Source organism: Andrena cerasifolii, chromosome 10, assembly GCF_050908995.1.
Source record: "Andrena cerasifolii isolate SP2316 chromosome 10, iyAndCera1_principal, whole genome shotgun sequence".
NCBI classification, from domain to species: domain Eukaryota; kingdom Metazoa; phylum Arthropoda; class Insecta; order Hymenoptera; family Andrenidae; genus Andrena; species Andrena cerasifolii.
Window position 1 is genome coordinate 4,625,062 of NC_135127.1, and position 17,651 is coordinate 4,642,712.

Below are 17,651 nucleotides of genomic sequence, written 5' to 3' on the forward strand. Positions count from 1 at the left end.
GAATTTAGGATTTTATTTAGGGGTCTTAATAAAAAAAACATAAAGAAAATACTTATTACACAATCATATGATATTATTAGGTCATAAAATGCAAGAAAAAATTTATTTACAATAATATTTTAATTAAATTATTTATAGTGCTTCTTTCGAACTTAGATAACTGCAGAAAAAATGCCACTTCACGATCGGTATGATATTTCCCCTAAACATCGATGGATCTGAAAAACTAAACGAGATTCTTGTAAAATAATGTTGCCAGTACAGTCCGTCGAGCCACCCTTTTTAATTTAAAAAATATAAACGATTTATGGTATTTTAAAATTAAAGTAAATGAAAATCTTCTCTTTGTAATTGGTCATTACCCCTATACCCTTAAAATAACCCTAAAATCATTTATTTTCACCGCGGATGGAGGTATGTAACCCTTTAACGCCCAGACACCCAAAAAAAAGTTTCTGGGAAAGTTTCCCAAAAGTATTTATTAAATTTTATCCTCTTACAATATGTACGAGTCCCAAAACTGCCCCTTCCCGAAGGATAACTTCTAAAATCATCCATCATTAACCTATTTTCGCCTAAGAAGTTAGCTCGCCGTATTACGTTAATATCTTACCATTGCACGGTTGAAATATCGGCGGGGGACGCTGGGGTTGCTTTAATCCACCGACTTACTTCCAAGATGTTGCCGTACCCGTCAATAATCCTTCATTACGTACATTTACGACTGCGCCAGCACTTAGGTACTCTCCACCCACCGAGAGGACTTTTCTGCTTATCGTTCCATTATAGTCCCTTTGCACTTACCCCATTACTTGCTACATTCGAAATTATATTAATCATTCCCGACACGTCATTTCCATATTTCACACCGAACACATCAATCATCAATCATTTGTAGATTAATGAGCTTTTAAAGTAGCCTTGTAATATTAACAGTACTCCTTGCGTACTTTCCATTCGATCGAGAGCAGACGTGCTCGTATATCAATTAACGAATCGAGCCTGCTCTTAATCGGCATAAACATAGGCACGTGTTTCATTGAATTTAAATGATTAATTTAGGATCGCAATTACACGAATCAAACAGCAACGGAATTAATTTGTTCCGTCTATCCCGTGGGAACTAACGAACAACGTTTTAAGCATTTTTCAATTCTGTCGCGGTATGATTTATCAGCTTCTCCAGGGCCATTAATAAAGCTAATTATCACGATCGAAATAATTGGTAGCCTGAATAATTTTCAATGTATGTGTATATATATTTTATTGCTGCTTGTAAAATGCCCTCATTAGTTAAATGCTTAATAGGTACACTTTACGCACAGTGGAGTTCAAAATTTATGCGAGTTTATTTCGGTGTTATTAACGGCATGTAAATGTCTCGAAGCAGCGTGAAATATTAATTTCACTGGGTACCGAAAGGGATATTAATTTATAATTACACACTGGCTTTTTCGGATTGCGTGTTTAAAAGCTTTAGATTTCTCGAACACATTATTAATATCTCCCTACAAAATGTCGGTATTTCAGAAAAAAATTAGGATAACGACCGACATTTATATTAACCCTCAGGGTACAGATTTATTTGAAGTACAGATTTATTTGAGCACGGATTTATTTGGGTACGGATTTAGTTTAAAAAAATTTGCAAATGGAATGAATTTAACACGTGCACATGGCATAACATGTGCATGACGAGTGCGAGTCGTCAAATGTACCCAAAGGGTTAAAACTGGGTTTCTGAGTGGCAGTTTAAAATTCAGTTCACTGAGTTTTCACGAAATCAACATACCGGGATATTTTCAACCAAGAATAACTTATAAAATTCCAAAACACGTTTTTCTGCATGCAGTAAAAAATATACAAATGATGCCTTCTCTGTTGAAAACATTATTTTCAACAACAAAAAATTTAGGCCACCATGAAACTACCACATACATCTCACGATAATTGCCTGTCGAATCTGACGAATCCTTATTTACGCCTAAGTCCCTAAATCTAGAAGTAAACAGCCCCAGTAAATTTTCCGAAAGATAAGCAAAATTAATGCACCTGATTAGCGAAAAACCGAATGTGTAACACTCTAAGCACTCGACGCGATAGTAAACCCTCAACGAAGAAAAAACGAAGTTTATTATCCACCTTTTTACCCATTTCCACTCGAAACAGTCATTTCCTCAGCAATGGTGGCAGCGGTGATTCATAAAACATTGTTCTCTATGACAATAGGGGGTGCGCCAAACTGCATTCGTTTCTCGCGGAGCAACGCGATCGTTTCCCGCCTGACAATTTAATTACGCGGCCGGCGCGCGGTGTCCATGAAAATTTCACGCGCACCACTTTTCCTATTTTGTTCCGCTGATAAATTTTAAAAGGCTACCGCCACCCCGGCCGCCGAGAGCCGCCCCCCCCTGTCAGTCGTGTTTCTATTACGCTAATTGTGAATTACGACGCCTGTTGGTTATTAACGTTTACGAGTTAACGAGGCGCGATAACGAGTAGGAAGATCGCAAGTGGCCTGGGCGAAACTTTTCTATTTAAAAGTTTTCCGAGCCCGAACATTGTATTCGTTGTAGTTCGATGGTACGTCAACCTGGCCGCCAAGGGGGCGGGGGATGGATTTAGCCCGATTAAGCACGCAATGGAGATTTGCGTGCGGGATAAACTTCCGTGGATTAATATTTTTCCGTTCGATCGTTTGTTTAAACTTTAATGGGATCTAAACAAGGTGAAAGTGAAGAGCCGTAAAGTTGCCGTACACCGCGGCGGGTTTATGCTGAAAGTCACGTTTCAAGTTTCTACGCGGGGCTATGAAAAGGTGTGCCTAGTGAAAAGCCATGGGATTTTATTATCATTTAAAGGGTGACTAATTTAGTGGCGCTCGTTACTGCACCGTAACTTGGAGTTAGTGTCACCGCGGTCGACGACGATAATTTTGTTTATTTGGAACACTCTGGTAAAAATACGGGCCGACGCGGTGGAGACGTTAGTTTCAGGGTAGTTAGAATGGAAGTTGGTATCTTAGAGAGAAAAATTGCAAACTTCCACGTGCTGTGTTTTTTTTTTACACAAATTCAAAAGCAGGGAAGTGGTAACTTAAACGTCCCTTAATTTCACGTGATCTGCATTAGGGTTGACCGGGGGCGATAGTAACAGTGGGGCGATTCTGACACGTTAAATATTTCAAAATATATAGTAGATATTAACACAAATTTTGGATATATGATGAAAATGACAGTTGGAATACACACACCCATGTCCTAGCACTAGAAAAGGAGATGTATACTGAAGAATATAACTTTTAGATACCCTAAAGTAACTTTTTCTTACTGGTTTAAGGGGTTATGCCTAGTCAGGCGGTCGAAAAGAGGCGAATATTTGTGAATTTTTTTTGAAGAAGCTGAAGCGTATATTTTTACAGAACTTTTTGCGCTTAAAAGAGCAACATTTAAAGAACATTTGGTAATTTTTTCGTAGAAAAATATTTAAGTTTATAATAAAGTAACAAGCGACATCCAAGAAGCATTTTTAGAAATTTGCTTTCGCGGTGAGCACTGCCATTCGTAACCAGATTATCTAAAATCAAAAAACAAAAAAGATTTCGTTAGTATATTAATGTATCCTCAGGTTGACGGAGAGAATTTTCCGAGATATTAAGTTAAAACAACATGGCAGCTATTTAAACTTGAAATCCTGATTTTTTCGCGTAATTTTTGTAATTATTTCTAGTAATACTAGAATTCGCGAATTCTAATCCAAATAAAATAAATAATATACTGCCGCAATTATATTTTGATATTACATTGTCTGAGGAGCAATGGATAAATATTAATCAGAGACAATGACCACCTTCAAGTGGAATTTTCGATGGACAAACGAATGCCGTTGAGTTTTTTTAAAAAATCGAATTTGGGGGTGCTTTCTTCACAGACCTTTACTACCGCCCCCCGGTCTACCCCATATTTGTAATATTAACTGCAGAAAATAATCAATTCGATCTGGAATGACCGAAAAGTCGAAATCGATCAGATTCTGAACTCCAATTTGCAGGAAAGAATACCAAACACAAATTCGTGTAATTTATTCACCCTGTTCCACCCTTCCACGTCGACCACGTCACCGTCCGTGGTGAACGTAGGTGTCATCGTCGGTGGCGTAGAACTTTAATATAAAACCACCTAAAACTGACTCTGGCAGCTGGCGAACAATCGCCAGGGATAATCCTGCACGAGGGTCCAGTATCCTTTGGCGTCTCCTGCGACCCCTTCATTCCCATTGGACAGGTCCGTTCTCTCGGTCCTTTCCTTCCAGTCACCTCGTAGAACAGCGATAATGCGCGCCATATGTTCATTCGATGTACGAAATCGTTCGGGCGCAGGCTCCCTCGATAAGTGAAGGTGGCCCCAATGTATCCTTAGGCGACGGGGGAATTCATTTCGCCAAGAAGAGCGGACGCGAGATGATTGTGTCATTTACGTGAGAAACTACTCTCCACTCTGCTAGCGTCGTATTATTTGTTACCAGAACGATTACGTATTTCTTCCTTCGACGCGAGGAATTCGTTGGACGTTCAAGTCTCATTTCGCGTGAGAGAATCAGGTGGGAATTTATTTGCTGATGACGGAAGGTATTCAGTGCTTGTACAGGTGAGACGAAAGTCTGCAAGGTGGGAATTACGAGGTACTGAATAAATTCTAAGGATATCATTTTCTGGTGGTACTTTAGTATTGCCATTATTTCTGGAATTAGAATTATTCTGTCCGAGGAAATGCAAATGGCTCGTCTGAGAGTATTTATTCAGTTTCTATAGTGACAGACAGAGATTTATTCTCTATTTGAAGGGCAAGTGGGGAAACAGGGGATGTCACGAAACAGCGTTATTGAGAAAATTTAGTTTTGATTCTTTAGTCCATTTGTAAAGAATGAGTTTTATTTTCTTATAGGGTAAACTGGACTTATGCTGGCACTGCACTAATCATTGGCACTCCTGATTAAAAAGTCAAATATTAAGAAGTACATGCTTAGAAAGTACTTTTTTACAATTTCTTATTTTTCTTTCACTACAACACTGCAAAGCCTAGTAGTTGAACTACACATTTTACATCTGGCAACACTACAAAGTGGGAAAAAGGACTGAGTTTAGGCGATTCCTTAAAATTTTGATAAGGGGTAGGTAAGTATATTTTGTCGCTTTATAACTAAGTAATGGATTGAAATATAGATTTACTAAGTGTTGTAGGTATTTAATAGTGAATGATATAGTCTGTTTAAAGATATTAAACTTCGTTTTCAACTACATAAGTTTTTCTATATATCCTCAAATCTTAGGGTGCCAATGATTGTACTTTTATGCCTATTTTTGTTTTTCATTGCATATTTTTAATATAAAAGACTTAATAGGTACTCCAGATGTTTTATTTTAATTAGAATTCCATAATCATTAAATTTTAGAAAATTAAGACCACCAAAAAATTCACAAAGAAATTTAAATATTCCAATTAGGATTTCTGCTTAGGGTAGCAATTATTGTACACTTTACCCTATAATTTCTTGTTTTACCTTGGCGACAGAAGCTTGTGCTTAGTGGACACTTCCAGTTTTTAACCAGTACACCAAATCTTTAACGTTATCTTACGAGGTATTTGAACTTTACAACCCCTTGTGATTCGACAGTTCTGTAGCCCCAGTTCCCACCAACAGAATATTCTATAAATCGCAAAATCACGAAAAATGAACATTCCCGAGTTTTCCCCCTTACCCCTCATTTCTGCACGGTTTTAGACATAATTAAATAATCTGACACGCTCGCGTGGTCGTTGCTTCAGAAGACTTTCGCTTTCACGAAAGAAGCTCGGTGCCTGACAATATCATCAGACCATGAATCAAAGGTAAACCTTACGCTTCTTCAAACTTTACGATCGCCAATATGTCAAACGTCTAATGCTTTCGATATTACGGGCATAAATCTGTCACCTGGTAATACTGAGGGCTACGCTATAGTCCCTTTAAGCAGGTTATCATGAATACCCTCGTCTTTCAAAGTTGCGTTAGTGGATAGCGCCGTAAAATCTACAGGCTTAAGAATCTTAAATGTTGGGCAGATCGATGGACGCCGTTTTACAGTTGCATTCCATTAAGCAATTAATCTTTTCCACCTCACTTCCAGTACATTGTTGTTCTTATTTCGAAATATAAGAGATATTAGTTTATTTTAAGTTAAACTGCAAATTTACTTTCTGCTGGCTGCTAGTGGGTTATAATAATGTTATAATAAACTCGAAGGGCTCTATATAATAAAATTTCCAAATTTCTAACTCGTAAGACTTAATATCTTACAATTTGAACTTCTTTCAATCACGTGCAACTATTTATTCTTACATTTCCCTTTTATGTATTACTGTATTCTTCTTAATAGTTTCAGTATTGTGTGTTGTAAATTCAATAGCAGCTAGCCAAATTAATATGTTTTAAAACCTACAACCAGTGTTAATACTACAGTCTTTTCTTCAACAACACTGCAAGCTCATCGTCTCAGAATAATTCACGAAAGTGTACTATTTTTATTTTATCGCCATATGCGAGGAATATTCAAAGGGGCGGCGTTCTTTTCGCGAAGATTTAAGAGCGGCGGTAAAAACGTACGAATTTAACACGGTGCTTTAACGATCAGTCGTTATTAACCTCACCACAATAGGCACTTGAAGTGACGGGAAACGTACTTCCACGGGAGTTCTCTTTTTTAAATCCTGTAGTGCCGGCTATACCTGACCCCTAAATCCTTTGAGCGTGGTACGGGCCCATGGTTCTACTTAACCCACATAAAGTTCCTCTCTGCGCCAAGACTTAGAGCTGAGAATGGTGATGGTGAGGTCGACTTGGGAAACAAGAGCTGCCCGGAGATTTCCAGCTGCACCGTGCAGGAGTTAATCCTTGATAAATCCTCAAACTCCGTCCTAATTCAGTATTGAGCTTCCTTAATTTCATTCCACCGTTGACCTCCGAGCTTTCGAATCCTTGAATTCGTATCGGCGACGCTGCGGCCTGGAACGGTCCTGTTCCACGACGAAGGAAAAACCAGGTGGAGGTTTCGTTTTCTATGAAAGTGAAAGTGTTCTAACTTTCGTATATGACGAGTAAAATTGTTGAATATATTTTTTAGAATTTTTTTTTATAGGACACAATTATATTGTAACAATGTAAGATATTTAGTATTATATTTTAGTGATTATTTATTTATTTATTGTTTGTAAACGGGAAAGGGTTGCATTTAGTGTAAAGGGGTAAGAGGGTGCATATATGTAAAAACAAGACGAACATTAAAACAGATGAAGCTGGGTACATAAAATAATCTGACTGTTAAGTTGCGACAATCGAAGTAATCACAGCGTCATATTTTAAATAATAATTCAAATTTCAAATTTTAAAAACTGATTATTATACTTGGTTTGGCTTCTAAAAATTGGGGGAGAATATTTTCTATTGGTAAGTGTAGCGGATTTGATAGAGTGTAAACAGAGGTACAGAATTTTAAGCATACAAAATTTTAAGGTAAAACCGAATTTCATAATAGAAGGATGTAGGGAGTGGCGAGTGGTGTTATGTCCGTGATTTAGTGGCTAAAAATCACTCTATTAATTATTTAAAACAAAGCAATACCTACATAGTTATGTTTCTACAAAAAAAAGAAAGACAGGGACCAATCAACTTGCAAAGTCTTGCACTCTTGTGACTACTGAAATTTTAATTTAAATCTGACTTAACACTGAAAAAAATTGATAAATGTGTAGTATTTCGGACCAAACTTTAAATTGATATTCTATATATTTATATATAATATATCCATTTAAAGTTTGGTCTGGGTTATATATGGTAAATGTGTAGTATTTCGAAGCAAAGTTTAAATTGATATTCTACATTTACCATTTTTTTTCAGTGTTATGTCAGGTTTAAATTAAAATTTTAATAGTTACTAGAGTGCAAGACTTTGCAACTTCTTTGATCCCTGTCTTTCTTTTATATATATATACTGTCAACACAAACGTATATGTATATCGAATCATGAAATTCCTCTTTTCTTATGTAACAAAATATCAACAGAAAATGATACTGTTCTATGAAAACCAATCAAACCCATCATGCGTTAGAATTAAAACCAAACTGTATATGAAAATCCATGAATACCTATTCTGTATACCCCGCAAAAATACTAGTTCTATCATTATTTCAAATGACAATCAAATTTTTTTATAAATTCGTAGAACCATTGACATGTCAAGGTTTTGCAATTCCGGATGCAGAGCTGATTACAATGTTGCACGCAGTTATCAAACGTTTCGTGCAAAACGAAACAAATATTATGCCATTCGCCAGGGAGATAGAAATAATCAACAATATTCAAATCGCATTACGTTATTATGTAAGTTCCAATACGAAAACAGGATAACGGAGTAGAAATGTAATATCGCTGAGGGACAGAATCGGCTCTCGCGCCTGCTATATTTTGTCGGCGTACAACAACAGGACTCTTTAGAATTCAACGTGCGCGTGCTTTGTAAATTCGCCAAGAATTTAATTTCTGAATGAAATTTGTCATCAAAGAATTCTGTGACTTTAATACTCATCAGAAGACAATCGTTCCCAGCTTCTATAGAAACCATCATTCCCTTTTTCGCGGTGTTTAACCATCGATCCAAGCAATTTTCCAATATTTTCATGTTTTCCCCCCGCCGCGTTCTATCGCTCAACAGATCAGTTTTTATTTGTATCACTGTGTCCATCAGTGCCGGTGCAGATAGTTCCCACTATTGTTTGGATCCGTTTCAATTAAACTTTCAATCGACCGGTGAATAAAATTTGAGTTTTCCGATTTTCACGTTCGATGTTCGCCGCGCGAACACTGGAGAATTTTGAACGGCCTGGGGCTTAGGCACTTCTGTGCTAAAAATTCTATTGTTTAAGCGTTCTCTGGGTATCTGTATTTCAAATTATTGCAAATTATTGCAATTTATATTCTGAGTGGCATTTATTTCATGTGATTTCACGTGCATCGTGGCTCATCGATGACTCATGATTTACAACATTCACTCTATGTTATGTTACAAAATTAAGGTTACAATTTTTAGGCCAATAACTTTTTACTATAGTGCTCTGAATCTCTGTGATCCTAATTATTCTGCTGAGTTTCAAACGATTTTAACTGTTAAAAACTGTATGCAAGTTGACACAGTTCAGTTGACTCACATTTTATTGCAAAATAAAGATTTGCGACTCTCAAATTACAACAGCTGATTTTTAAATTCATTTATCTACACCAGCGTATTGTGCCTGAGACACGCAAAGTCATACAGACTTTATACAGGGTTAAATTGTCTAGTAGGGAATTAAAAACTACATCCATTAATATTTTCCAATATAAATATACAGGTAAATAGCATAAGGCCCATTTTAAACAATATGCAAGTGTGCTTTGCGACTGCAAGCATTGAGAAAAGCGAAGCCTCGAAAATGATTGCATTTTGCATTATGACTTTCAGCACTTTTATTCTACTTATTTTCATAATAAAGTGGTGACGTAATGATCCAGTTTTGTAGGAAGAGAGAATGTAAAACAAGTGCTGTGATCTCGTGACAAAAGACACGTATACTCAGAGATCAAGATTAATTATCTTATTTTTCAGCGGGCGAAGGTTCCATCAAACAGAAAAACATGTACGTACACTTGTTCGGGAAGTGTTAGGGAATGTTTCCACAACGGGGTCGCGGAAGAATTGATTGTTTTGCCAAATTCTCTTGAGTTCCTGGCGCCGTTAAAACGCCGGTGTTTTACGACCGTTCTATACTTCCGTTTTGCTTATATCGGCGACCACGCTGATTCATGGTCGATTCAAGCTGCAGCTACAAAAACCTGCAATTACTGCAACGCGGAAATTTGTGACTCTCAAATATTAGTTCGCAGCGGAGTGCATATTTTTTCCGCGTTTCCTGCACACCCCTAATACCCCGCCGTTACGGGCGGCCGTTCTTCGGCTGGGTATAAACATACTCCGACAAAGGGTAATTGATTTCGAGCTAGTTTCCCCGTTTTCGTTCAATCAATTAACAGCGCCATGCTTTTGCCGAAACGGGAATTATTTGGTCCCTCGCTGTTTGGACTGTGAATAGAAAATTAAAGTAAGCGAAACATAGAAAAATAGGAACGTACCAATTTCGTTTCGTTGTTATTTCTAATCTTATTAAATATTTTTTTTAACTCAAAATCATTCTTGTTAGGAAGGAAATAAGAAATAAATACAGCATAGCATCACGCGTGCAAATATTTCCTTTTTATTGCCGAGGAAATAATGTTCCAGTTACTAAGTAATTAATATTTCGAATTTTAATGAAGCACTCTTTTCTCTGCTTGTGAGTTTCAGGAAAGGTATGAAACTCGCTTTACGGTAATTTAAATTCTACTAATCTCCTGCGAGGCAATTTTCCTTTATATCTTTGTGTTTGGTGGATAATTAAAATTTCTAGGAAAATATTACGAGGAAATGGTTTTACTTGTTTCTTGCAACCGAGGAACAAGTACCCATTGATGTAATGAAATGATTTTAAATTACGATTTAAAGGACAGAGCAGAAATGATGTTGGGAAGAATTTTCAATTAAAAATTGTATTCGTATGTATGTACCTGCTTATTGTTAGGTGCTTTGAAAGTGGAATAGAATGGTATACTGAACGTAACTGCTCTCCAAGCAATGCGTTTAACTCATTCCACTCGATAAAACTCTGAAACCTATAATCAGATGAGAGCGTATCTATGTAGACAGTGTTCATTCGAACAAAAGAGGGGGTAATGTTGAAAGCGATATAGTAAATCAATGAGTGAATCTATCAAAATTTAATTACTCAATATGAACATGTATAAATTATCAGAATGAATGGTGTAAGTATTATCTTACAAGATTTCATTTGCAAAATATTCATTCGGAAAACGAAGGAAAAAGGAAAATTGAGGTTTTAATGGAAATCGAAATGGAAAATCAAATATTCGCATGTTTCTGTGTTTAAGACACAGATTTCTACGTTTTACAATGTTTCTTATCTTCAACGATGTACACAGAGTACACATGGCGATGCGTTTGAATTTACTATATCGATTTACATTAATATCATTGTCTTTAGAAAAACAATGGTTTGAGCTAAAGTTACACAGTAATAAAAGGACCACATGCACATATGGCGATAAAATGATCCGTTACGTAAAGTAAAATTTATACAGAGTGTATTTTAATTTTATGTGCGATAAAAAATGAAACGTGGGACGAAAAAAATGACAATTGTGTGACTATTTCCTAATAGTGAAAAAGGTGGCTTATAGGCGTTCAGATTAAGCCTGCAGAAGTTAGTCTGTGCCAAAATAATTTTTGAGGTGCCGCAAGGGTTTGGGCTTTTTCTGCGTTTTTGAACATATTTTTTAAATGTTGTATCTATAAACTGTTTTTAGTTTTAAAGTAAAAAATGATCCTTCATATTTCCTTTTACAACGGAATTTATGTAAGGACACAGTTAAAATTGTTGAGTACTTACATTTTTAACAAATTTTCACCTCTTTTAGTACTTTGTAAAAGGGCTCTATCCTATCACAAAGTGTCAGCGCAATTTCATGTGATACATCATTGTCAGGAGTGAACCAATCGCATTAACACATTCAATGCGGATTCACGGAAGGTACTTCAATATTGACCAAAATTAAAAACCATATTTCAAACAACGAGTATATTTTCGTAGTCTTGCTCTTACGTTGTTAGATCTCAACATCCTCATGATCGATTCTCAAATACGTTGAAATCGTTTTAGTGCGCACGGGCGTTCGGAGGGGGGTGCCAAAGGGACAGTTGCCTCCCCTGGATTTTGAGAAAAATCCCTTATTTTTCAAAACTGATCATTATTAAATTTATATGAAAAAAGGGAATATTTAAAAAAATTTAATTAAATTGGCAGTATAAAATGGGTTTAAAAAAAGCAGGAGGGGTATATTTTTCTTTACCTTCCCCCAAAGTTTCCCTCCTCTGGAAAAAAGTCTCCGGTCGCCCTTGTTAGTGTGTATGCTGATAACTTTATGTAACATGTTGACGAAGTATTACGATTATGCTATAGTTGGCTGGTATTTCGTAAACGATGGATTTTGGATGGCCCAGCAGGTAATAATAGAGGGAATCCTGTTTTAGCAATTGAGTTGGCCAGACAATAGTGCTATCCATTTACTATGAAACCCTTCATCGAAGTGCACCCTCTATTTTCCTCAGTGAAGTGACGAGTAGCTGTTTCACGCAGGTACAACATATATTTAATACCTACGACAATCTTATTCTGCCACTTTTTCAGATAATTCTAAAAACTATGTCAATAGAATATTCCTGTTCTTCTAGGTAAAACGAAAAATTCTGTCAAATTGGTAACGAGAATTTGTACTCGTATGCTACTATTACATTTCTGTTAGAATCTTGAATGAATCATTCCGCGAGGCTGTTGTTAGATCATAGAGCGGACTGTGAATGGGGAAAAAGTCACGTTACATATGATTATATAACTTTCCTTGTTATTTTTCTAAGGCTCCTGAGGCTATTCCTACAAAGCTTGCCTGTACATATTCGATGTGCACGTAATAGGATTATGCATGTACCTGCATTGCGTTTCACATAATACCATAACCTGGAATACTTTTTTTTATGTTCCAGAGTGGCAAAGAAATATTTGCTACGAAAGTTGTAGTAGTATTTAGCAACGGATATAGAAGCGTCTTAGTAAAGGCTTTAATGAGATGTTCAGATTGTCTTGCACTGTTTTTTGTTGCTGACTAATGGGAAATTCTTGAATTATGAAAAATGTTTGAAGATCATAAAATTCGTCTTGTTTTCGAAAGTCATTATTTAGTCAAATCTCGTGTTTTCTATCTAGTCTCATTTTCGTGATAACACTTTTGAATCCTTCATTTTTTCTACTATGGTAACCACTGACATCCCTAAAAATTTGAAAAGATTTACTCAAACTCAAGCACCATGTTTTCATTTTGGTTGAATGGTACTGCAAATGAATAAAAACCAGGGCTAGGTACATCCATATTATCAATACATTTTTGGAAATCAAATTTTCAAGACTGCTGGTCTTGTAATTGCTGAAGTGATTTAAAAAATCATTACCATAATCTAACGAAAGGTATGAAACCCACTTAAAACATGAAAATGCCTCTAGTTATCACTTCGTTGAATGAAAAAAGGAGAACTAATTCCCAAAATACAAGAAATAATTTGATTACGAAAATTAAATAAACCAGACTACATTGTTCAGAAACAGTTTATATGTACAAATAGTCTCACACTTTCGGCGTTATATATACACAATTTAAATTCTTTTAACCCTCTCCAACAACTTTATTAAATAGCTAAAATATAGGTACCCTAACGTTTTAATGAGAAACATTCAACAAAAACAGTTCATACAGCGGTTTCCATTTAATATTAAAAAATGTACATACGTATGTATGCCCTATCACAACTGCTGTACCTTAATAAAAAGTAAATGTCCCATGAATTCATAATTTTTAAAGGAATTAAAAAAGTGTGCGCTTTTATTGTCATGAAGAATGCAGCACCACTTTATTCACGTGTCGCCACACTTACGAGAAAGATGGGTTCATATGGGGATAAACATTATCATATTATTTCATGCGAGTTACCTTTTATTATTGACGAAATCCAGCACAATCTTCTTGCATCCTGTAACATTCGTGTTTTTACCAAACTGACTTGCTCCGTAATAAAATTTCGTTCGTGGTTGCTTCAAGCTTCCTCTTTTATTGTTCCTTTTATTCTATCCGACTCCTTTATACCCGTCCTTAATGGTTACGGGCCGTTCACATTTTCCCGGGCTCGACGTGAGCTGTTAACTTTTCCAAAAACGATCTGGTTTCCGCCCGGCAGTCTTGTATATCCTCGCTTTAATATCACCCTTAAAACTTCGAACAATGTGACGCTGCTTTAGATATAAGACACTGCAGGCGATACTGTTTCAAAACTGCCGTGAAAAGGGCAAAGCCAAATTACTGAATGAAAAAAAAAGACAAAATCTGCGCTTTTCATATTCACCTTTGCTCGCGATGTAGGTACATTTTATATCAACAGGCTATAAAACCACATTCTTTGTTTGAGTAAAGGATAGATTAGTAGAAATTTGAGCAATTTCCCCAAAGTCGACTAAAAATTGACAAGTGCAATCTGTTATTAATAAACCAGCTTATTATATTGTGTAATTAAAAATTTCCTTTCGGGCTTATTGTATTCTTCTCGCATGTCGTTCATTTCCCTTATCCTTAAAACTCCAATATTGACAGTGATTGATACATTGATTCAGCTGGAAAGGAACACGTTGGGCGGGAAAGCTTTGGAGCAACTTTCCTGGGGGTTTCCTATCTGCGAAGTACACCGTGACGTTCAAAAATATTAACTTTTCGGTGCCGTTTTCGCATAATCGCTATTCGTTAAAGTTAGCCTGACATTCCTAATTTACTGCCATTCACTTGCAAGTTGAAAACTACTTTATATGTTGGAATATCTTCTGCGGGCTGGACAGGCAGTCGCAAGAAGTTAGACGAATGATTAATTTAAGGGCTCGCGCGTCCGTTCTCGCGGAACAAAACAGATTCCGTGGACAGAGGTCCGCTGATCCTATTAATTAATCTTTCTCTCGATAACGTTTACTCACCGCGACGCGAAGTTCGTGGTAAAACTCCCTAAGAGAGAGTAGCACCGCTGAGAAATGCCTCGATATATCAGCGTTAAGCCGCACTGTCAGACGCACTCGGATATTATCCTGAATGGAGCTGATGGATGCCAAGAGACTCCTCTCTGTCAGCCACTCGATACACCCATTTCTGAGCACTCGCGAGAACGCGTAGACGACGCTATATCGTCGCTGGTTTTACGTACATTCGGCACTCCGTGACGCGCAGATGCTTTTAACCATTATCGATAAGTTTCGAATTACTGATAATATTCTGGCAAAAATTTGGGAGGTTACTTGAACAGCGGGAACGAAGTGTCACATTTTATGCGGGGGCTGGAAATGTTTCGTTGCGTACAATCGTGTTTTTGACGACTCTTCAAAGCATTTTCTGCCATAGTGTATTGTGTATCGCGCATCGAAACTATTCCATCGAAAAACCTTTTTCGCCTCTTTTTTAGGGAGGTATTGCAGTTCATGTTTCCACGTGTAGCAATCAACGGTTTTTATCTGCAAAGCGACATACCTTTAATTGATTTCTGGATGTATGGAAAGAGTTAGAAAGATCTACGTTTCAACTTTTTGGGGTGCAGTAAGTAATTGTGGGCAAGATTTTTTGCAGAGATTGCTGTGCGATGTGTTCGATGCGAGGGAGTGTTACTATCCCCGAAGATCTAGATAAACATTTGGGAACGTTGTCAATCAATTAGTTTTTGGTAATTATTTTTTATACTGAGAAAAAACGATGAGACAGTTGAGTAACTAAAGATTGGAAGAGACTGGGTCACTCCACGGAAAATCGATCAATTTTCACACTTAACGTCGGGAATTTCTGACAAAATTGAAATGTAATACACTTTACACGAAATTAGCCAGGGTTTAAGTCATCATTTCGCTGCTTTCAAACTTGTTTATAAACTACGGAACTCCGAAATTTCACTATTTTTCCCCATTTTTCACTGAAACGTTCTATAAATATGAATTTTCATATCCCAAATTATGAACAGTGCAAAGTTCGGTGCCTTTGTATTTTAATCGAGAGGGAGCAGCCCTTAAGGGGTTGTGCCTAGTCAGCTGGTGATAAAGAACGCGATATTCGGGATTTTTTTGTGGAATATCTACTGTATATTTTTTTACAACTATTCGCTCATTTTAAAAGTACATATATGCAGCAACTCTCAGTAATTTTGTTATAGAAAAACATTACAAAATGAACGAATAACAGCCATTCTCGCGGAAGCTGTTTTGATAGCGGTGAGCAAGATATTTCGGAAAACACTGTATCGATTGACCTAAACTTTTGCAGACTTCTTTAAGCTACCTAAGTTCTTTCTTCTACCAAACGACTAGTAGATGAACGAAGGATTTTTTATTTTAACAAGAACTCTATTTTTAATTAACGAAAAACGAATAATTCAGACATCGAAAAATCGTGGTTTTGCTTTAAACGACCGCCACTTTGTCAAAAATCAGCTTTTTGAGAAATCCTTCGTCCATCTACTGAATTCAACCGTATATTAACAGATTCTTTTTGGATTTTTAATTTTAGATGATCCGGCTCAGAGAAATTGTGCTCACCGCACAGCACTTTTATCAAAACAGCTTCCCCGAGAAATGAAGAAACGATGGCTGTTATTCGTTCATTTTGCAATGTTTTTCTATAAAAAAATTACTGAGAGTTGCTACATACATGTACTTTTAAACAAGCGAATAGTTGTACAAAAATATTCAGTAGATATTCCACAAAAAAATCTCGCAAATCGCGTTCTTTTTGCGCCAGCTGCCTAGGCATAACCCCTTAAAAGCAGTTACATAAATATATGAAATGATTCTTCTTGGGAAATTGATGCCTTGCAAGGCGAAGCAATGCAGAGCACTTAAAGAATTTATGAAAGGTGTAATGAAAAAAGTTTGTAAAGTGCTGGACACGGAAGAACTTAAAATCTTGATGCGCTAATCACCGAATACCCGTTAAGCAACGCAGGTACTTGCGAGCCATTACAGTTCTACGCGCGCTGCCTTGAGCATCATCAATCGCATCAAGTCGAATCGCGTTGACGAGGAGGCGCCATCTCCACCGGTCGGTGCCGTGCGTTCGTGGTAGTACGAGTCACTTGAGGCCACTCTACACGAGCTGGAGCAAGGCTTCGAACGAAAGCGGAAAGACGGGCCAGGCTTTTTAATCTCCGCCTGTTCCGGCGATAATCTTTCTCTGCCAGCGTAATTGCTTAACCCGTGGAGGTAATAAGGTTATCCAGTGGTCATCATCGATCACGCCTTTAAATCGATCGAATCGCCGATAAGCTGACGCCGCCGTCGCGAGGCGCAACTCTTTCCCGTTCAATCGAGCAAAGTAGTTGGCGTGCAGCTGCAAGGGAACTCGCCAACTATCGACTGGAACTATATTCCCGTATTTTTCCCTCCCCTGTCGCTCTCGTTTCCCTTGTTCCACCTTCCACTTGGCCCACTCTGTTCCTCGTTTTCGCCAGCGCACGCTTCATCACTGTAGCGTCCTCGCAGCTTCACCTTTAACCCTGCTCCACTGCCACTCTCAACGTCGACCTCGACTCACTCTTCTTCCAACCGTAGCATCTCCTCCGCTGCCCCAGGTCCCTCCGCCGCACTCTTTTTTCACGAGATCTTGCAACGAGGCGAGTCACTCGAACGAAACTTATCTCACCTCCGCTGAGAGGCAGGCCTTGGAGAACCATGTAGCAGCACGACGCCGACTACTTCAGCCCAAGAATCAACTCTGGAGTTCTTAAGCTGCGCGGGCACGTCGATAAATGAAGGAGGCCGGAAAGCCGTCAGGCTTTTTCGTCCGCGTTTCAATTTCCGCCCCTTTTAAACGCGTAGCGCCCGGACCGCGAAAAAGATTAACGACGCAC

General features: G+C 37.5%; 1 protein-coding gene across 1 annotated transcript in view; it reads left to right on the forward strand.

The window, feature by feature from the left end:
- The window catches only part of Sol1, a 696,665-nt gene that overhangs the window by 320,692 nt on the left and 358,322 nt on the right, over positions 1-17,651 (forward strand). The gene's annotated exons all lie outside the window — the stretch shown is intronic.